This window comes from Neodiprion fabricii, chromosome 7 (genome assembly GCF_021155785.1).
Source record: "Neodiprion fabricii isolate iyNeoFabr1 chromosome 7, iyNeoFabr1.1, whole genome shotgun sequence".
Classification (NCBI taxonomy): Eukaryota; Metazoa; Arthropoda; class Insecta; order Hymenoptera; family Diprionidae; genus Neodiprion; species Neodiprion fabricii.
In genome coordinates this window covers 16929357-16951719 of record NC_060245.1, presented here as the reverse complement: position 1 = coordinate 16951719, position 22363 = coordinate 16929357, and the positions used below count along the sequence as shown (strand labels likewise).

Sequence of the window (22363 nt, the reverse complement as noted above, 5' to 3'; positions counted from 1 at the left end):
ACCGGTTTTTCCCTGGGATTCCTCTTGTCACGTGGCGTGGCGGTAACAATTGTTAGACAAATCTTCGATTTCTTAGTTGCATGAATAGACTCATTCACGGTCGCAACGTGCTTGACTTTGTCGAATAATTTTGTTTTTCGCATTTTAATTTACAGTAGCCTGCTTAAAGTTAGAAATTTTGCACGTTGCTAAAAGTGGAATGAGAATCGCGACAAGTACCCATCGCTTACTCGACATTCGCGAGATCGAATTGTGTTTCGTAACTGATCCAATAATCTACGTTTGAATTTACCGATGTCGTTTAAGTGGTGGGCTCACTTGAGGTTTGAAAGAATTCAATTATTCACATCATTGTTGAACGGATAAAATTCTAAATTCTGGCGTAACCTGACGTAATCAAATTGCATCTTATATTATGTACCATTTTCAATCTTTTAACAGCCAACAAGTATTGATCAACTGTAGGCTTAGCTCGCTTAGAAAAATGCCAATTGGCATATAGGATGTTTTTAATCAATTTTCCAAAAGGTTAATGTACCGATAGTCTGCTAATATTTACTCACATCATACATACAATATTAGAGTTGGTGGGATACAACCGCGATACTGTATTCCGAGTAGGCAGATTATGGTACAAAAACATTTGGCTCCCAACAGGTTACCAACGAAAATGTAAGTCAGTGACCACGGCGCAAATGACGAAGAATGATGTGTGTTGGAAAAAATGGAGAAGCGTTTAGATCGAATATAGGTAACCGGGTAGGTAGGTGGACGTTTTGGGATCCGTCGCGGGGTTTATGCATGTGTGTGTGAGAGTCTCTCTTATCCGTTGGGTGGTTCCGTTGGAAAACAGGCAAGGGTAGGAAGGTCGCGATGTACCGTGATGTTACTAACTTTTGTTATCCACAGCGTCAAACGATCACAGAAATTTTTTTTGCAAAAGACTCCGTATTCGAGTCTCTGGACCATTCGTAAGCATTTGAATACTAACGAAATTGAATTTCCCATTTCGTATTACTCTGCAAACATTTTTCAATCGTTATTTAATTCAACTATTTAGTCATTACTGATCATTATTACATTCAATTGATCTCTGTGATCGTCTGAATGGGCAAAACGCATCTCTGGATCATCTATCGCGTTCCGTGGTACGCTAGATGGGGAGAGATGCTGAGCTTGAAGACTTCGCGTCGAAGAGGACCGCCGACCGTCATGCCACACAATAATGCATGCCCTCCAACCTCCTTCCCGATATCGATTTGTATTCTGAGAACAACAATCCGCATAGAAATGTATCTAATTTAAAAAGATGCAGATGTGGATTGGGTTTCTACAGAATTTTTAGAACAAGCCCCAGATGATAAAAGTTGTTTGACAGTTTAATTTGTCGCGCCTTATTGTGCGTAGATTAATTACGAGAATTGGACGCAGCATTTTGCGCCTAAATTATTAACTGGAATCGGACACATTTTCTTACGCGTTGATTTTGCAAACAGTGTACAACAAGTCCCAGACAGTACAAATCTTTTGATAGTTTATCTGTCGCGCCTTATTTCGCATAATCACGAGAAGTGAATGCAGCCTTTTGCGCGTAAATTAACAACGAGAATCGGATACGATTTTTTACGCGTCGATTTTGCAAACAGTATATAAAAGAGTTATGCACTCTCGATGTGCTGATCTTTCAGCCTTTCGGTCAATTCTTTTACGAATAATAAAGTTTTCAAGTTCCATGCCGCCTTTTGCGCGTGGACTTGATACTTTTCAGTTATGAGAGAAAGCGCGGCATTTGAAAGCCGAAGCTCAACGTGCTGCTACAAAAATCTCGGTAGTGTATAGTGATAGTGGAGAATCTTGGCGTGAGTATTCATGAAATACATCTGAAATGTACAGAAACACTCGTTTAACTGATCTTATTATTTTCTGTTTCAGGGCAACGAAACCAATTTTTTAATAAATGTACTGATAACTGTAGAATGTTCAGTCGCTAAAGATATTTATTTTAATAACTCGAAGCGCAAAGAGATGTCGATTCAAAAAATTTAGAATGTTTTTGTTTGTCAATACAATTATTAATCCAAGCAACTAAAGCAATTAAAGCGAATATCATGTTGGACTCGACCCTTTTTTTTTGTTAGTGTATGGACTTATGTGATTGTGCTAACCATACCTTCGTCCATTTCAGGTAATGAAACTGTTACTTATTTCAGATAATCATTCCTTTGTCCGAACCAGCTAATAGAACCTTCATATGTTTCAGCTAATGAAACTTTTGTCTGTTTCAGCTGACCAGACTTGTTATATGTTTATGCTAATCAACCCTTTGGTCTGTTTCAGCTGATCAAATATTCTGTCTGTTTCAACTAATTAATTTGTCTCTTTTTCGTTAATTATATATTTTTTAGCTATCTCAGCTAAGTGTATTTTTGTCTGTATCGACATATGTCACTAATTATATTTTTTTTGTTCCAGGTAACTGCGTTTTACTGACTATGTTAAAAAAATAACGTTTCATTTTTCAGGCTCAGGTCTGATTCGGGTTTGGTTCAGATCTGGTTCAGGGTCAGTCATCTTGTTTTCACCGATACATAGATTTAGCGATGTAGTTTAGCGTCATCATGATTACAAAATATGGTAAGATTCATTCAGCTGTAGTTTTTTTAATGGTTCAACAGTCTTTTATTGTAATCGTTTTAGTGTCAGAGTTTTTTTTCTCGAATCGCTCATAGGTCATGTTCGGTTTGTATTTCACTGTAGAATTATAGAGCTATGTCATATTTTAGGGGTTGTGCTTATTCTAATCAGATGTTTTTCCATTTTTTCAAAGATTTCTGCATCGTCTTCCAACAGGTAAATGCCAACGTCTTAGAGCGATTCGTGTTTTCGATCTTGGTCTAATTGATTGTTTTATGTATTTACCAGGTTTTCCATTTTAGTGGTTATCTTATACCTCATATGAAAGAAAAAAACCGTACGCAAACATCCAAACTCAATTACCTTTCGCTTATAAGATAAAAACAATCACCCATCATCCACAATTAAAACAACTATCTTTCATCCATGATTAAAACATACACCTTTCATCGATAATAAATAGTCAACCGGTTATATGACCTGAAAAATTTTCAACGAACTGCGAATATACGCGAGTACAAATTGATTGGGTAAAACAATTTACCATAATTAACATATGAAAAAAGTCATCTGTAATTTTTTTTGAAGAACCTAAGATCGATCTTGCTATTTTTCGTAGAGTAGGCATACTGGGGATACCACGTAAAAAAAAACGCGCCGGGTGCTCTACTGCTTGCGGTGGTGTGGAAACGAGCATAAGTGAACTTATTTTCACCAGACAAATACTAACATATTGTAGTTTTTCAAATGACAATTTGATTCTTGCGTAAATGTAACTCATTGTCAATTTTTGCGCACGTTATATTGAGAAAAACTGGACATGCGTGTCTGGACCTGTGTAATCTAGGGACCTTGGATAAATTCATATCCAAGTGGCGCCCTCTGCGTCACGCAACTCAGTTGGGTAAGCTGTTGGTATGCAAAGACGACACTGCTAACTCAACCGCCACGTGTACACAGATTATTGATATATATATGTACATATATATATATGTATAAAAAGAGCCGCTCGTTATTATATACAGTGTTTATTATTTCCAATCTTAGGTATCTGTACGAAAGGAAATTCATGTTTGATACCGATCATCAACCGTTATTTTGGTGATATTCAGTGAAAGACTCAACTTTACAATTATTAAGATGGAAAATCAAGCTTGCCGAATAGAATATACAGTCGTCTATAAGGCCGGTAAAACCAACCTCAACACAGACACGCTATCCGGGAACCCGATCACTTGATATTCGTTCAGAATAAAAAAACATCCATCAACGTCGAACGACTCGGATCACGAAGAACCTCTAACGATAACTGCGTTATAACTCTGAATTGAAAAGGACTAACGACGACAGCTTTAATGAACCGAGCAAAGCACCTCAAAGCAAAAACGAATACGAGTAATTTCAAGTGCTAGAGGAAAATATTGAATCTAGTGAAAGTAGCTCAAAACAATCAAATTCGAATGAAAAAGACAGCGTGGGTAAATTGCTGAAACTCGTGCTGCTGGAATTTCACGACGATGTTGAAAAAATTGAGACGCTACCACCCGATGAAAATTTAACAGAGCAAAAAGAAAAAAGAACCACCTATAAAATCTAATTCTGTCGTAATCGAAGATATTGTGGCCTGCTCTAACCCAATCACAATTCGAGATCATATAGAAACAAAGAAGGGAGCAATTTTTGGTTCGCAAATGAATACGACGAACCCATACATTCAGAAGGAAAATCACTCGTAAATGCGGTAAGGCCATAAAAAATACATACTAATCCAAAGGGAGTAGAAACATGGTTCTAGGAGTGGAAATCAAGGACGCAATTCATAATAATCTTATCAGAAGAAGAAAATTTGGGCAAACAACTGAAATCAGCCATTCATGAACTTGAAGCCTTTATCACACAATTCATAATTACACCGTTGTTCATATCAGAAACTAATCAAAGAATTGATGGAATACCCCGGAAACATATATATTATTAATTTGTTCAGAATAGCGTTTGCCACCGACCTTAGAAAAGTTCTAGTTTGCACGAACAAAATTATTCTGCCACCTCAATCGGAACGATTGGCCACCATCGCAGCCTCCAGCCTCGACGCAGATATGTTATATATAAATTCGGTGATTTTGCACTTATTTGCAATAAACAAATACCCAATAGAGTCAGATGACTCGAGTGACCATGAACCAGTAACAACATGTATCAAAGCTCGCAGCTAGCCCACAGCTCTGAACAATTCGAAACGACCCATGATGCTAGCTTTAGTGAACCCGGCAGAAAACTGAAAAGTGAAAACGAATATGAGCAACTTGAAGTGCTAGAGGACTGGTTAGAAGTGGGTGCCCCCTACTGCAATCCAACCCACGAGGACAACAATAGTGTTAACAAAAGGGCAGACTACAAAGTGAAAAACGCAGAACCAAGCACCGCTAGAAACAAATCGACAGATGTAAATCCAGACAACAATTTCCATAATTTATTGGTAAGAAATATACATTGAATAGTATGACATTAGTAACTTTCCTTATAACATTATTAGGAACAAATTCCATACTGGTGCAACATTTTTTGAGTAAGTAGTTTTGATTTTCACTTTTGAAGTTTGAATTTAAATGCAATTTCTTTCAACTGCACAATAGGATCAGGAGGCTCATGTTCCTTATACGATTATTACGACTTTCCGTCCGGTGAGAAATACTGCTGTTTATTAGTCATTTTACCCATAACTTAATGTCTAAGACATAAGTAACAACTGTTACTCATTTAAGACCAATTTTTCTCAGAAATTGAATGGAAACTTTAGGTGCATTCTCATGAGTAATATTCGAGTTATAATAAAACAAAGTTTATGTTTCGGAAAAAAATGGTAATCGTTCTTTCTCTTTTAACACTAATTTTTATTGGACATTAATTAGAAACTTCAGGTATATTTCTGTGATATTTGGTCTATTATACACATAATATATATATCAAAATTCATGTCTTTCCATCAGACATTTTAGTTATAATATAATAGGAACAATATACAGTTTAAATTTTTTTGTAGGCTGCCACATTTAATCAATTAATCAGGTGAATTTGAAATCACAATTATTATTACTCACTTTCAATCAGCACGTTTAACAGCGTATCCTTCAACGCTTTCTTAGCTTTAAGACCAGTCCAGTTACATTTGTACTGCAGTTTTACGCTCAGTACCTATTTCCATACTCTACGAGTACTATCCTCACGTCAGCAGAAATCCCGCCCACTGGTCTGAGGTGCTTCAACTGTTTTATAACGAGAATAAGTTAACCAAATGATAATATTGCGTGATGAATGATATAGTTAACAATAATTCATATTTTGATATCGTTTTCATTTTTCTATAGTAAACTAATTTATCTTCAAATAACACTCATTTTGACATTTCAATTTTCAATATTTTTCGGCTTCTTGCACAACCATGAGTTTAAAGTTCGCATCATAACTACGACGAACGTTTTTGTTCACTTGTTTTGTCTTTGAATCCCTACACTCCACTCTATCTGCACTCTGAACATTCATTTTCTCAATTATTGCATGCACGAAACATCTAATAAACAATTTTTATTTCCGACTTCATACTGATGCTTTGAAAAAATTGAAGTTCAAATTTTCGATCTTCGAGATTAGGCACGCACGCGCAGTGCGCGAATATTGCATTGCGAGAATATTACAATTATCGGTCGATAACGAAGTTCCCAGTTGATAACGCAGATCCCCTACAAAGTCCCGAATATAAGTCGAGTTCGGTTTTTGAGGGTAAAGTCGGTTACCAAAAACCTCGACTTCTATCCGGGCCAACACGGTATCTACACGGTCACGAACTTCAATTCATCCATACTATTTTTTGTTTCAATTTTGGATTCTTCAGTTTATTTACAAAATCTTCCATGTCTTCCAGACTTGTCATAGGAAATTTGTCTTCAATATCTTCATATGTGGCATGATTATTCAAAGATAACAATATAAACATGGCTTGCATCTTGGTAGACATGTAATCAAACCTCTCCGTAATCCACTTTTGGCTAGCTTCGATAAGGATTTTCAGTGTTTGAATTTCTCCGGCCAGTTTTTTACAAGTAGGGCATCCTGGAATGAAAAATCAGATACTTTACATGAAACCTTATTAAAACACTGGACTGTATACTATAGAGACAGCAAACATCAATTACAATACAGGGAAATGACGAAGAAAAAATGTTAAAATAATTATAAAGGTGCGATGTTAAGAACGACTAACCACAAGCTGTTTTGTATTTATGATCCTATATTCAGCCATTGAGCTTTGGATGATACTACATATTCCATAATCACTGCTGGGTAAAATGCTTCAATTGATCCATTTAAAATGGAAAATGGAAAATGCTTTCAAAAACATAATTTGAATGGGTAAATGTAAATGGTTACTTCGAGAACATTTAAAATGAAAAATGGAAAATAGGTATTTAAAATGGTATATTAAATGCAAAATGGTATACAGAATGAAATCATTTTTATGTCTTCTTTGTAATACAATACACGTCGATTATTTTTTTGTTTCTCTTTTTTTTTCACTTTATGTATGCAGTATTCGTTTTAAGGAGCAACTGCTTCTCGAACGTATCATCATTCATGCTTCTCCTTCTGGGTCGCAAGATCATAGAACCATAGGAAAACAATCGATCCACTGGTGCAGATGACGGCAAAGGCGTCTTGTACTTGACAAATAAATTTTGAATTATCGGAAACTGTTTTAGAGATTCTAGCGAGTCATTATTATTTTAAAGATATTGCAAGCACTGCAATTGCACGCTATTCTTTGTGGAAACATTAAGAATGCTTTCATCGGAAGATGTTCCTTCCTCGAACGTGAAAAAGCTTTCGCTGCTTTTATTATATTGGCTCGATTCATTTTCTTTTTGTGAAGTATCACGTGAACATAGTGATTCGGCTTTATTGAAGAGAAGATCCTTCACATCGTTTCTTTTTTCCTTAGGTACCCACTGTAATTTGAAGAACGGATGGCTGACAGACACTAAGATAGCATCATTAGTTTGTGATGAGAATGAGTAATACTCAATGAACCTCTTCTCAAGGCTTGCCAAAAGTACTGTTACTAGTTGTGAATAATATTTCAAGTGACGGAGTTTCAACTTCTGTAGAGTCTTCCTTATTTGCACCAAAATTGGGAGCAGTCCACCGTAAAAGCAGTTCTTGTCGCCTTGGAGTTTGTCTAAAGCTATAGCAATTGGGCTGTTGCATTCAATATATTCCTCCAAGAATTCTAGATCAGTTTCTTTGAAGTTAGGGAGTTCTAATGCGCTGCAAACATTACCGAGAGACTCTTTCACTTTAATGAAGTCCAACAAGCAGTCGTAAGTTGAATTCCAGCGTGTCGGAAAAGGGAAACTGGGCGCTTTTCCTGTAATATCTAAATATATCTCTGCTGCTTTGGGCGATCTCGACGTCGAATTCCATATGGCTGAGTATTTTCCAAATGCCGAATGATGAGATCGACTGTAACTGACGCCACTGTTCACAGAGGGCTCTTTGAACGCAGCTTTATTATCGACAGAACCTACCAGATTAAGTGTATGACTTGCACAGCGTTGATGTTCAGGTAGGAGCCGGAGCTCATCGGAATTAGAATCATGCTCCAAAATTCCTGTAATGACAAGCTCGTCTTCATCGTCTTCATCAAGATCATCTAGAGTATTCAAGTCTTGAGGCTGACTGAATACGGTAAAAGCCTTCACCATATTAGACGCGTTGTCAGTCGTGGTCTTTAAAACTTTCTTCAGGCTCAGTTTGAATTCACAGTGGACCTCGTGAATTAGTTCGGCGTTTTTGTCATATGTGTGACTTCCTCTGAACCTTCGACAAGCCAAAGCCGGACTTTCTCTCTGCAGGTCTTTATTTATCTGAAGTGAATCATTAATCAATTGTGAATTATACGAATGCACCCTAATCCCTAATACGAATGAAGATTCAATTATGAAGAGATTAAAACGTCTTCCTTTGTTTGTGGCGAAAACATTTCATTTTCTTTCAGAATATTCATTTCCGTGTTTCATCTCGGAAAGCTTAATTTTACTTTTTACGTAGTCTGCCGTTTGATCTTCTTCTTTTAACGTGTCTATTAAATCGCCTATGTAACTGTACGATTCAGGCAGTGTGTTCAACATATAGTTTAACTTTTCTTTTTCGCTTATCTTTGCACCGGCATTTTTTAATTCGTTCACAGCTCTTTCAAAATCACTGAAAAATGAAGTCGTGTCACTATAATTATTTAGTCTTATTTTTTCAAGTCTATTTCTGCATACGATTTGCAGTGCTGTAGATTCTTCCAAATACATATTATCTAGCTTTTTTATTATTCCAAAAGCTGTGGTCTCATCACACACGAATTTCAATTGCTTATTCGATATTGCACAATAAATAATATTTATCGCCTTCAGGTCATTATCATCCGATGTTGTGTCTATCTCAGATGAGGGTTTTTTTTTCTATAACTTCATGGCACTTCTTCAATTTCAAAAACATCTCTATTCTCTTCTTCGACATACTATAATTCTCTCCATCGAACACCGGTATAGCGAATTCTTTCTTCTCCATTTCGTCTACTTGTATTTCAACTTCAGTTTTTTCTTCAACTTCTTGGTAATTCTCGAACGTTCCTTCGTGTTCGGAATCTTTCTTTTCAATTTTTATAATTTTTTTGTTTCCGGCGTTTCTCCGTTGTCCATAAACTCAAGTGCTCTCTGCTTGCACAAAATCCGCGTGCATCACACTGATTTTTCGATTTTACTCAAAACTTTTCTTATTATTCGTTTTCCGTATACTACTAGCTTCTATTTGTGATAACATTTTTCTTCCTTAAAGAGTTTTTCACTTGTATTTTTCACTTTGAAAATTTTCTCGCACAACGTGGCTTTTAATCTCACTTAAATATCCCTCATATCACTCGAGAGTGAATATGCGGAATGAAAAGAATAATGAACCACGCTTTGCTACCATGTTGAAATGAGGTTTATATAGAGAGGATTTTAATAAGTATAATTAACCATGTTTATTAATAAGATACATTCGTTCAGCACCATGTGCTCTTTGGGACGACTCGAATACAAGAGAGCGATGAGCGAGACTCGTTTTGTCTCGACACCGCTAGAAGTCATGTTACTTGCACTCATACGGAAGAGGGGATACTCACAGCGTGTGTCCTCTCACACACTCGTCAGCGCGCTCTATACTATATATTTGACTATAGGGTATAGTCAAATGTACTATATTCTCAATAATTAAATACATGTTTCCATATTTTGTCACAAACAAGTTACGATTTTGTGATACTTACTAGGTCTTGTGACTCTCGAGGCTCTTCCTTGTTGATTAAGGCCACTCGGGCCAGATTCTGCCAATGCATCTGCTGGAGATGGTGTTATTGCTGGAGGAGGTGGCGGTGGTGGTGGCAATGCAGCGTCTGTATTTTCTTCAGGTATTGAAGAGCCTTCCTTCAAAGTTGCCTCCGCGCCATCAAAGTTTTCGAGAACTTCTATATCTAAAAAAACACAAAAGTCAAATGAGCGATATACACACAATTTTTGATTTATTAATAAATAATTAATGGCATATTAAAAAACGATTATTATTATTAGTGTAATCGAGAGCACCGGCCTCGACGTAGTCTTGCAAAGTTAAGATGCTGCCATCCTCATCGAGTATGCTCTCGTCTCCTTCTGCCAGTAGCTCTATGGCGTTAAACTGAAATGGTTTTTATAGAAACAAATGACTTTCCAAAATAATTTTTATGACATTCGATATTTTGCTTCATCAGTGCAAAACCAATATTACCTGTTCTTCGGGAAAGGCATCAGGGCATTCCACTCCTTCCACGTAATCGAAGCCCATAATGCCCATAATTTTTTCCTCTCGTTCGGTCGGTTTTACTCAAGGGCCACCAATATTCCTTGTCCTCGAACGATTTGCTCGAATTTTCGCTACTTTTTGCGACACAGTGGTCTTGTTGTCTCACCACGTCTAGAATAAAAATTTGAAACATTTATTATGAAAAATTACATCTAAAATATGCAAATTTATAAATGCGATATGAAATGATGTGTAAAAGGGTGCAAATTAAAATTTGCAAATTTATTTCTCAAGATTCTGTACGATAAATAAAGGACGTGTTCAGAACAACCCAACGTTGAGTAATGTTGAGCATCGTAACTCAGCGCTAATGTTCGCCAACCAAATTTCAATAAGCACCTTTTAAAGTAACATAATATACTCATATTAACTTACTGATTTCCATGATTTTACGTCTTTCCCTCTCTCATCTTTTCCCATCTTGTTTAGTTCCTCCACGAGTTGCTCCCACGACGCGGCCAAATCCGATTTTCCATGGAGAGATTGAAATTTCCCTGTTGCGATGTGCGGATGCTAGATAAAATAATCAACCATATAATCGATTTGGGCTGGCGTGGCCTTCGCCTGTCTCTTCTGTTTGTTTCTAGAAGAAATTAATCAAAATTAGTCACGGAAACATGAACGAATTAAATTTTCACATGTTCATAACCTATAAACCACACAAAACTAACATATAATTCACAATATCACACATAGCATGTATTATAAACATCGTAGATTATACTAACTTCCCAACCGAAATCATAGTAACGATGCAAACAAAGCAAAAACGCACTTCACTGGAATTGATATTGATATTTATATTTACAACGTTCACTATACGATGGATTAGCACTGACTGATTGTGCGCGCCTCGATTTAAACCTTCATGTGCGCCACCGCGGCCCAAGCAATCTCCACTCGCTGTGGTTCTGACAAAAAACACTCGCTCGATGTGGAGGCCCGCTGGGGATTCTGTGCCCCTGCCTGTGCTTGTATCTGCTGTGCCAGAAAGGCAGCCAGACAGTCTACCTTATGCTCTAATACCTCAATCTGTGGGTTTACTGCCGGACAGTGCCTCTTTGGGGGGGGGGGGCTGTTCCTCGTCCTCGTCTCCCGAATCCTCGATCTCGCGCAGAGACTCTGCCGTTGATCCCTGGGAACCTAACCCCACTTCCTGCTCGTGATTTTCCTCACCGAGCTCCTCTTCGCGATCGTCTCCGAGATTCTCTCCGAGATTCTCTCCTGGAAGTCCGTCCGACATCTTTCTATGCACTGAACTCTTGACAATCTTCACTCCTCTGAGATCACTTTGAAATGTCACTTTGAAAAATTTACGTCTTGCCAAGGCGGAAATATTCAACGCTATGGAATAAAGACACGGCTTCCGCCGCGAGCTAGGTGACTACGCATGCGCAACGAGAAGGGGGACCTCCGGGAAGCCAGCGTTTGGTGGCAGGGGGTTGGTATTCGTATGTGTAGGTGGATATATTTAACAGCTTCTCTCGTAAGATGCCGTGTATCGGCCGAAGGTTCATAATACGTCACTTCCTGTCGGTATCCATAACGACGATTCGTTATCCCATTCTGTAACGTCGAAGTGTCGCTATTCGTAGTTACGGTATCGCACCGTCGTTATGAGATTGTCGTTACACGCGGCGAAATTCGTTATCGTTACGATAGCGTTCCGAATCGGTATTCTTATAACGAGTTACAGAATCGCCCTACAGGACTCTTTCGATCACCTCGGGGTCGTCCGGTTGCTACAATTACCTTGTGCCTGGTAACGCGTTGGATGCGGGAAAACCGGTTAATCGAGTTGACGCTATTGCACAGAAACACGATGTTTCTTATGACAAGGCTACAAGTTGGGATGAGATACGAAAAGCTGACGACGACGCCATTGCCGAGTTTAAAAAGGAAATACCAAGTAAATCTTTTATCGCCGCGACAGCGGGATACCTTGGACTCGAATCGGAAACTGCACTAGGTTTTGGAAATTTATTTTTCCAGGCATTTGGTGGCAGATATGCTGCGAATCCGAAAGCAAATTTATTTAAACAAATCGCTCTGGTGTAGTTCATAGTTTTAGGTTTGAACCAAGGCAGAATAGGTATATCAGGACTTCTTTGACATGTATAGCGATGAAGTAAATGAATGTAGTTAGAAAAGTCAAAATTTAGAAGTTCATTGAAGATACGATGTCGAGACTGTAGCAAAAGCTATATTAGACAAACGTCACAACATTTAAAAAATAGAATTTCTGGCCATCGCTCTAATATTAAATGCCATGATACTGAAAGTTGCGCTTTAGCAGAACACTCTTTAAGTCTTGGACATAATTTTGATTTTAACAACTCTATAACCCTAACTACAGAACCGAATTGGTATAAACGTATTTTTAAGGAAATGATCCATATTTTTAAGAACAAAAGTAACTCTGTCAACAAACGCGCTGATATCCAACATCTCAGCCATTTATACTCAAACATTATCTAGTTTTCAAATATTGGCGCCCTTTGCTCTGGTTGGTCGTCAGCTTTAAATCCATTATTCGCGAACATAGATCAATATCATACCTCATTACCATAGATTCGCGGATCGATATTCGCTAATCTTCACTTCCGTCCAAAATGCTGAACTAACAACATCTAAGCAGGAACAGGTCGTCAAAATTTGTGAGTAATCTGTCTAAACTTAGTCGATCTCTTGTTTATTTCAATTCTCACACTCTTATTAATTTCTTTAGTCGTCAAAATTTCACTCATGTAAACTTATTTTGTACTATTTTCGCCATCCGCAATTTTTACACCTAACCTCAAAATTGTCACTCAAACATGTAACAATTTATTAATTTATAACTAAGTTACAACAACAGCAACTATTCTTAAGAACGTAGTTCTCTGTTTCAATTCAGAATTGTTTTTTGAAACACTTTTTTGTTAATTATTATAGCCTGAGGATGGTCGGCAGGGCCCGACCGAAACGTCGGAAACGTTTTAACATGTTACGCTTTCCAAACAATTAAACTCTCTTTACCTGACCGGAATTTTTCGACTACACTTCTTCTTCAATAAACCCACAGGTAGTTGCAGCTCCTTAATAATATCTGCTCCGTGTATCAGGAGTTTGTGGACAGACGCACTCATTTTGTACCAGCCATACATGCTAATGCACATTTTTGCAGTTTTAATACTGTAATTTTTGAAACTTTCGTGATTTATATTGAATCCGCATGATAATACGCTCAGGATGAAGATGATTTATCTTGACCTTGGATATTTGTTGATTAAAGTTATTCTTGGATATGAAGGCCACAACTCAAAACACTTTTTTTTTTTTTTTTTTTTTTAACTGAATTTGGACTGAATTTGGTGACCACAAATGCGCATTAATCTCATTGAGATTTATTTGTGGGTGGGTCGGTTGTAAAACTTCGAGGTAACCGACAAAGCCAGGACATGGCTTATGGGATATCCTGCCCGTAGTCATCTTGTACCTCTGTACAAGAGAATTTAATACGGAGGAAGCCCTAGCAGCCAGTTCGTGACTGTATTGTACGCGAGATTCTATACCCGCGTTGAATCCGTCATCTGGAAATCTAATTCCTATTAGAGCGGATCTGCCCTCAGCATTTAGCGTGTCAATCGGCCCGAAGCCGAGAAAGTTGGGCGTTGGCACAGAGTCGGGTGGCAGCAAATCCTCAATCAGGGGGAGCCAATCTTCTTCTCCCCTGAGCGTTGCTTCTATACGGTTTCTAGTGACCCGAGGTGAGATGTAACATTCATATAAATTATGAGATCTCTCGTCTATCGGACCAAAAGAACCAGTTTCACCCGGTCGATCTGATACCCGTGGTCTGGCGGCAAGAGGAATGTTAATCATAACTTCATCCCCAGCCTGAGTAGAGTTTAAAAAAAAAAAAAAAAAAAAAGTGTTTTGAGTTGTGACCTTCATATCCAAGAATAACTTTAATCAACATACGCTCAGGATATTGGCGAATCTTTTGATGATTTCCGTATCTATACCTGTGATATCAGACGATTTTTTAGGCTCGGCAAAAAATTTCCTAGCCGTATTTCCATCATTGGATTTTCCCCCTCCTTGTTTCGGTTGATCCACCACCAATCTCATTTCTTTGTAAAATTCTTCAGTTATCTCGTTTTTCCTTTTTTTAATATTCTCTTTGGCTTCTGTGCCCCTGGCTTGCCATTGTTGCAACTCCATTTTATACGAGATGTGAAGTAGATACTCATAACACCTTAAGTATGATTGGAGCACAGATATACCAAACTTGAACGGAGCCTTGGAGTATTGTTTCCTCAAAAGCAAATCTATGTTGTTTAGCTCCTTGGGTGTTAGCATAGCGTGAGCCATCTCGCATATATTGCCTACCCGGCCGATTGTCTCGCTCATGACACTCCTCTGGGCCTCCCAAGCCGGGCACCGGAACCAGGTATGCTCCGAGTCATCGCACTCCGCCGTACAGTGATGGCACCGCGTGTCCTTCTCCTTGCCGATCCTCTGCAGGTACGACCCGAAGCAGCCGTGGCCGGTGAGTCCCTGGTTCAGATGGTAATTCAGATGGCCATGCCTTCTGTCCAGCCAGGGTCCCAGCGTTGGGATGGCTTGCCTGGTCCACCCGCCTTTCTCGCCTTTCCGCCACCTGGCATCTCATCTTTCTATCGTCGTCATCCTTTCTTCCCGTCCTATCGCGGCTCCCGCTGGGCCGCTTCGTCCGGTTCCCTCAGCCCCTCTGGCTGCGATTTTCCCCCTTTCTTCCGCCATGAGTCGGAGTGGTACCATTCCGGCCAGGACCATTGCCGCCTGGGTGGACACTGTACGGTAGGCTGTTATTACCCTTAGCGCGCAGGGCCTGGCGACCGCTTCCAGTTTGGCCTCGTTTCTTTTTACTCTGAGGGCCCCCTCCCATGTCGGTGCCGCGTACAGTGCTACCGAGTACGCCACGCCCGCCAGAAGCTTCCTTCTGCCCGCGGACGGGCCTCCGAGGTTAGGCATTAGCCTGGATATGGCCGCTGTTACCGCTGCCGCTTTGTCCGCAGCCCTCCTAATATGCTCGGCGAAGTTGATTTTCGCATCGATCGTTATACCGAGGTACTTGACACTGTTGGCCGGCTTTACCTCGTGGCCCTTCACCTTGATGGGGTTAATTCTTAAGGTGCGCCTCCTTGTCAGTACAACTACCTCGGTCTTCCTCTCAGCCAGGTCCAGTCCCCTTGCTTGGAGCCAGTTCCACGCGGAGGCCACCGCTTCGTTCGTTGTAGCCTCCAGCAGTTCAGCGTTCCGCGCCGTGACCACCAGGGCGATGTCATCGGCGAAGCCAACGGTTGTTACCCCGGCGGGCAAGTCCATGCGGAGTAGGCCGTCGTAGGCAACGTTCCACAGGAGCGGGCCCAGGACCGAGCCCTGTGGAACCCCCGCCGTGAGCCGGCGCGTTTTCTGACCGTCACTAGTGCGGTACACGAGCAGCCTGTTCCCCAGGTAGCTCGCGACCATATCTAGGAGGTACGCCGGTATGCTCTTCCTGTCCTCGAGCGCTTCCAATGGTATTGTGCCCCACCGCGTTAAAGGCGTTTTTGACGTCCAAAAGCGCCAGTAAGCAGGGGGCCGCAAACCGTCCCTTTCGCTCGTTCGCTCGTTCGCCTCCCGTGCTATTCTTACCACCTCGCCGATCGCTTGTGTCACTTTGTCACTTATCCTTTGGGCCGTCAGTTGGAGTCCTATCAAGTATAGCGCATATTCCGAACAGCCTTATAATGTAAGTTTGAAAATTCGAGGCATGCTCTGACATTTCTCATTATGTAGATCGGATAGCGTCGGCTTCGGGTTGTTGGACTTTCACCAAGTAGTAGCAAATTCCCTTTTAATTGTTCGGGCGCTGTTAATGACGCTAAATTATAATAGTCGTCTATATCTCCCTCAACTTTGCAACGTGCATAGTATTGCTCAAGTGGCTCGTTAATGTCACGGTCACTGACTCTCAATCCATCCTGCTGATTGCAGATTAACTGTGTTTTCTGCCCATCGGGTGTGAAAACAATTGGATCGGTAAAATACTTGCCTGCCTTCTTATTCAGGTAGTTGAGTTTGGCCCTCAAGTCGCTGATGTCATCTTGTAAGTCAACGACGTCATAATTTGGTGGTATTATGTCATTAGGGTTTTGCAGCACCGGATTTTCCGGTTGTCCGTGCCATATCGTCCCTGGTATCGGGTTGTTTTACCTACCCCGCCTGAACCCGTACTGTCTCTCAGCTAGTCCCCCTGCGTCGTGTAGCGCTGCGTCCAGCCTGGCATGGATCAGTCGCTCCATCAGCTTTCCCGTCGTGTCCAACAGGCTGATCGGCCGATATTTCTGCAGCCCACCTTCCTCTACTGGACCCTTGGGCAGCAGTACCAGTTTCTGCCTCTTCCAGCTTTCGGGGAGTTCCCGCTTGGTAAGGCATTCGTTAAAGGTTGCCAGCAGCAGCTTCGGGCTGTGCTCGACCACCACTGCCAGGGCCTCGTTCGGGATGCCATCCAGCCCTGGTGCTTTTCCCCTACCTAGCTTCTTGGCTGCTGATACCAGCTCCGCTACCGTGAAGGTTTTAGGCCTTCGCTCGTCCGGTGCCCGCTGGCTCTGCCACTCTGGCTCCACACGCGCTGGGAAGAGCTCCTCGGGCACGTGTTCTACAGTCCCTGGGTCGTCCGGTTGGCGCAGCCCCCCCAGCCTTCTGGCACGAGTCTATATGGGAGTCCCCACGGATCATCGTCCACCAGTCTGACTAATTCCTCCCAACATTTCGCCTTGCTGGCCTTGATGTCGTCCCTGAGGGCCTTTTTTGCCTTCTTGTACTTCGCAGAACTGGCTTCCGTGTCCTCTCCCTTGGCCCTGATTCTCTGCGCCTGTCTCCTCGCTTTGACGCATTCCCGTCGGCGCTGGGCAATGTCATCTGTCCACCAGTGCACCGCGGTCCTGCCTCTGGGGGGTCTCTTTCTGGGCATCCCCGCGTCACATACCTTGGTGATGGTGGCCATCAGCTTGTCCACGTCGGTCCTACCGGTATTGATGTGGTCCTTCTGCCACTCGAGGCAGCTCGTCATAGCCTGTCTGCGCAACTTCCTCGTGTCCCATCCCCGATGTCCGGTGTCCTCGCTGTTTTGGTGCCTCGTACACGTCGCTGCTGAGCTGGGCCTCCACTTCATGTATATTTAGTGGTGGTCGCTCAGGCTCTCGTCGTCCAGAACTCTCCAATCCTTGACTTCCGGGACTGCTAATGTGATGTCAATTACTGACGCAGAGCCAGTGCTGTCCCTCTGCCAGGTTGGGGCACCGCCTACGTTTATGGGGGTCAGATCAAGCCGTGCCAAAAATTCAGCAACGGCTTGGCCCCTCTCGTCGAGCCTCGCGGACCCCCAGCTGGGCGACTTCGCATTGAAGTCCCCGGAGACTAGGATCTTACCTCCTGCCGCCCTGATACAGCTCTCCAGCTCGTCCAGCTGCACCTCAAAGTCGACGGGCGCGACGTTGGGCGAGAAATAGCAGCTGAAGATGGTCAAGCCACTCGTTCTCGCCCAGACGAACCCCTCCCCTCTTCTCTCCAGCGTGAGGGTGCCATGGAGGTTGTTTGTCGCTAGTATCGCCGCGTCCCCCCTCCGGTCCACCATCCAGTTCCCCTGCTTTCCCGCGCTGCTGGGTTCCGAGACAATTAATATCCCGGCCCCGTGTGCCGCAGCAGTCTGGGTCAGCAGGTCCTGGGCCGCACGGCTCCGGTCAAGGTTTACCTGGAGTATCACTACTCCAGGTCCGCCCCCGGGTCCCGTGGTGGCATGCCCCCTCACTCCCGGCATGTTGCGGTGTGGAACTCGAGCCTCCTCCCGAAAGATACACCATGCGTGGTGGGGGAGAGCATTACTGCCGTGACCCCCGCCGTGCCCGTCTCCCGCTTGGCTGATGCGCTGTTCTGCACCCTCCTAGTGGCCCTCCCTCGCTGCCGGAGTTTGGCTTTCTGCAGTTCCTCCTTGAAAGAACTGCAGCGGCCACTCCCCGAGAAGTGGTCACCTCTTAGGCCCCGGTTCTGGCAGGTCAGGCACCTCGGGCTAGCCCCCTGGCACTCCTTCTCCCTGTGCCCCTCCGTGCCGCACTTCCTGCAGGCGTTGGAGTTGTCGGGCCCGAGGCACTGCGCCGCATGGTGCCCGTACCCCTGGCACCGGTGGCACCGATCTACCACGACCCTCTCGCGAATCCGGCAGACGGTCCACCCTATCTTGACCTTGGCTAGGGCCACCAGCTTCCGGGCGGTCCGCTCTGGCATTTTGCACAGCGCGGTCTGTGTTCCCCGGAAGCCCGGCCTCAGCCTTATCAATTCCACCAAGGGGGCCTTCAGGGCTTCCGACAGGGCCGCCCTTACCTCCCCCTCCGTGGTTATTTCGTCCAGGTCTCTGATCTCGACGACCATGGACGGCTCCAGGGTCGAGACCTTCGCCTCTCCCCCTAGAACCCCCCTAACCGCCTCGCTCAGGGCCCGGGCACCACTACCGCCTTTCACTTCTAGGAGGACGTCACCCCCCCTAGTCTTTTTAACCGCCGTGATGTTGGCACCACTCTCATCCGGGTTCACGCCCCCCTTGATTTTCTTCAGCACGTCGGCGTAGTTGGTGCTGCTGGCTACCTTGACTAATACCGCATCGGGGCGGACCGGCTTCCTCTTAGCCTCACCCTTCGGTTGGCCATTCGGCTGGGCCACCGCTGGCGTCTTCTGGGTTAGCTGGGGGGCAGTAGTGGCGGGTTTGGCCGGCCTCTTGGGGCGGCCTCTCCTCACCACCTCGCTCCAGGCTTCCTTGCTCCCCTCCACTTTCTCCTCGGGGCGCGGCCGTTTTTCCGCCGCCCCCGTGGATGGAGAAATCTCCTTCCTCTTTGACGTCGCGTTCTGGGCAGTCGCCCGCTGTTGTTGCTGCGACAATTGCCGAGGATCTCTCTCGGTCTGGGTGGCCTTGTCCTCTGCCACGCGTGGAGCCGTGGCCGCCGCCAGCTCCTCCTCCATTTTCTTCCAGGCCCTTTCGACCCGGCGGACGACAATAGCTGCCTTGGTGGTGTCTTCTTTCAGCGCCACATTGGTGTTTTTATGCGCGAGGGCGAAGTCCTTCATGCCCTCAAGGAGGACAATCAGGGACTTCAGGCAGTCCCTCCCGCTCACCTCAACGGCGCCGCTGGTGGCGCTGGGGCAACTCATCGTCCTTGCCCCAGCTTTGGACGTGACCTTGGGGATCGCTCCCTTCGGTCCAGACACGTCGGCCTTCGCCTCCTTCCTCGGTGCCTCTAGGTCGATGAGGACTAGCGGCGTCTGTATTGACGCTGGCTCCCTCGTCTGATTCCCCACCCAGTTGGTCTGCTTAGGCGGTGGTGGTGACCTACGGAGGCTGGTCCTTCTCGCGAAGGGGTCAACCTCGAACACCTCGAACTCCATCTCTTCGTCGGTTTTCTTTGTTTTGTTTGTGTTTAAGTTATCCATATTGAAGTAGATTATGTCTTACGACGGTTCGGCCATCATGGCAGCTGCACCGCGGTGCAGCATCTATCCCCGCCGGAAAGAACCCTAACCCCGTACTCGCACAGAAGCTGCTTTCAGCTTGTCGGGTGGTCAGCCCTATCCATGCGATCCCCCCCGCCCCCCTTACCTCTTTAGGGTCTTCCGTCCGGGGGATTCCCCTGTCAATCCGAGCCAGGGTAGGCCCCCATTCGGGTAAGACCTTGCCGGAAATACCCTACCAGCTTTGGGTATGAGGAAATACTGACCAGGTAATCCTCCATACATGCGCCCGAGGCCCAAGGTTCAACCCTCCGATTGGCTCCAGACAGCTGCAAGTAGCGGTTTTCCCACTTCAAACCTGCGGATTCCTAGGAAACCGCAGGAAAGGTACAGACATATCTTGCAGCCCTGGTCGGCGGATTACTAGTCCGGCCTTGATTAGTCTCGGAGGAATATCCTCAGGGGTCCCGACCACATCCCATTCATTCACCTCCCATTCATCCCTCACCATTCCCTCACCCAACCTCGAGGCTGGGCCGGTTGTGCTTAGTGTTAGACGCTCATCCAGTCTCGCCTCTGCCTAGGGTCTTTGGAACCCTAGTCGTTGGGTCCACTGGATTCATTGCGACCGCCAAGCCCCTACACCACGACAAGGTGACAACCGACGTAGGGGAACCTAACGTAACCTAACCTAACCTAACGTAACCTAACCTAAAAGGGATCGGGAAGATGTTGGAATTCAAATATTTGATGATACTGCCCGAGGCAAGTTTTTCAGATCATAGAGAAGTTTTGACGGATCCGCAGTCGCGAATTGAAACGACTTATTCGCGCGCTGTACGTCGATGAGGATTGAATGGATGTATGTCAGATAAACTTTTGTTCGTAGCATCTTTGCAGTTATTGTACAACATTTCAGCTGTGTAACAAGCTTCCTTTCTCTTGACGATTTCAAAATGCGTTTTGAGCTCATCCCATTGATTTAGAATCCGATCAATCGCTGCTCCGATAGAAATCCAACGCATTCCACTTAATTGAAGTATTTTCAGTGGTGCAGCACCCTCGTTGGTAAATTTCTTTGTACGCGATTTATCGGAGACTAGAATGAGCAAACCAATTATGTGTGTCGCGGATTATGTTAGGTTAGGAACTCGAGATTCCGTGGCAAAGTTTCCGTCTTCGCGTGCGAAGTGGCTAATTGAAGAGCGCAGTAAATGCATCTGATCAAAACTAGATGTGGCAAGTTGTACTTGTTTTTGAGCAAAACGAACAATCCATTGTTGACACCGACTATAATGGTAGGTTATGGAGATCCAATGTAAATGAGTTTGTTACGCTTTCAATTACCTGGAGAATGGCTTCTACAGTTCCAGAGGTTAGGCCCTCAAGAGACAAGAAAGTGGAAACCATTGTTCTTCCCTTTTCGCTGTAATACCTGGGCAAAAATTTCTTTTTTTTAATCGCGAAAACCAAGTAGAGGCCCTGTAGGATTAGTGATCAAGGGGCAATTGTGCACATATAATATATTTATAACCAAACCTCGAAGTGTGCCACGTTTGACGATCCTTCTCGGATTTTGAATTGTGGTCTTCGATTTTTTTATACATACGTTTCAGTGACGCCAATTTTGTTGCGCACTGTTTGGCGCTAACTTGAATTGCTTTTTTTTTTAAATTTGATGCAATATTTTCAAATGCATCTTTTTGTTTCAATTTCCCTCTTTCGATTAATTTTTGAAACGTTTCGAATTCGGAAATGAATGCCAGTCTTCCCGTTGCTGTCCAAAAGTCTGAAATGTAAATATACAAATAATAATATTTCCTTATCAATCCGTCAAGTAGAAATTGGCCCTTTTTTGGAAATAAAATATTTAATACGAGAAAAATGATAAATTGTTCTCTTTTTAACACAGAACAAAGTAAGCTTCTTGTTTTTTCGAAAATTTTAAGCGTCCCAGATAAAAACCTGAATGGTTATTTCACTTTACCTGTGTAGTCATCCGAATTAACCACTTCCTGAAGGTTTTCTTCAGGCTGCTGATGCGATCTTTCACCTTCAGTCGTCGATGTATTGGCGCTCTTGTGTTGCGGCGTCCTTTCCGAAATGATTTTTAACATGAACGATTCATCTGCAATTTTTAAATTATTGCGTGTTATTTTTTATGTACTGGTGAGATGATAATATTTTTTTTAATCCCTTGACATGTACAAATAAGAGAGGTTAGGGGAATTTACCGGCCAGAGCTTTTTCGTATTCCTGCATCGTCATTTCTACCTGGAACAGGTCCCCCGTATCT

At 43.4% G+C, this 22363-nt stretch overlaps 1 long non-coding RNA gene across 2 annotated transcripts; it reads right to left on the bottom strand.

The window, feature by feature from the left end:
• Positions 1–10283: 10283 nt before the first annotated feature.
• LOC124186252 lies at positions 10284–11891 on the bottom strand. 2 transcript variants are annotated; one of them, XR_006871609.1, is made up of 4 exons: positions 11587–11891; positions 10936–11143; positions 10486–10671; positions 10284–10395 (listed from the first exon to the last, which is right to left on the bottom strand). It is a non-coding gene; the product is annotated as an uncharacterized LOC124186252 (long non-coding RNA). The 2 variants fall into 2 exon arrangements; XR_006871610.1 differs by lacking the exon at positions 11587–11891 and adding an exon at positions 11297–11579.
• Positions 11892–22363: the final 10472 nt, after the last annotated feature.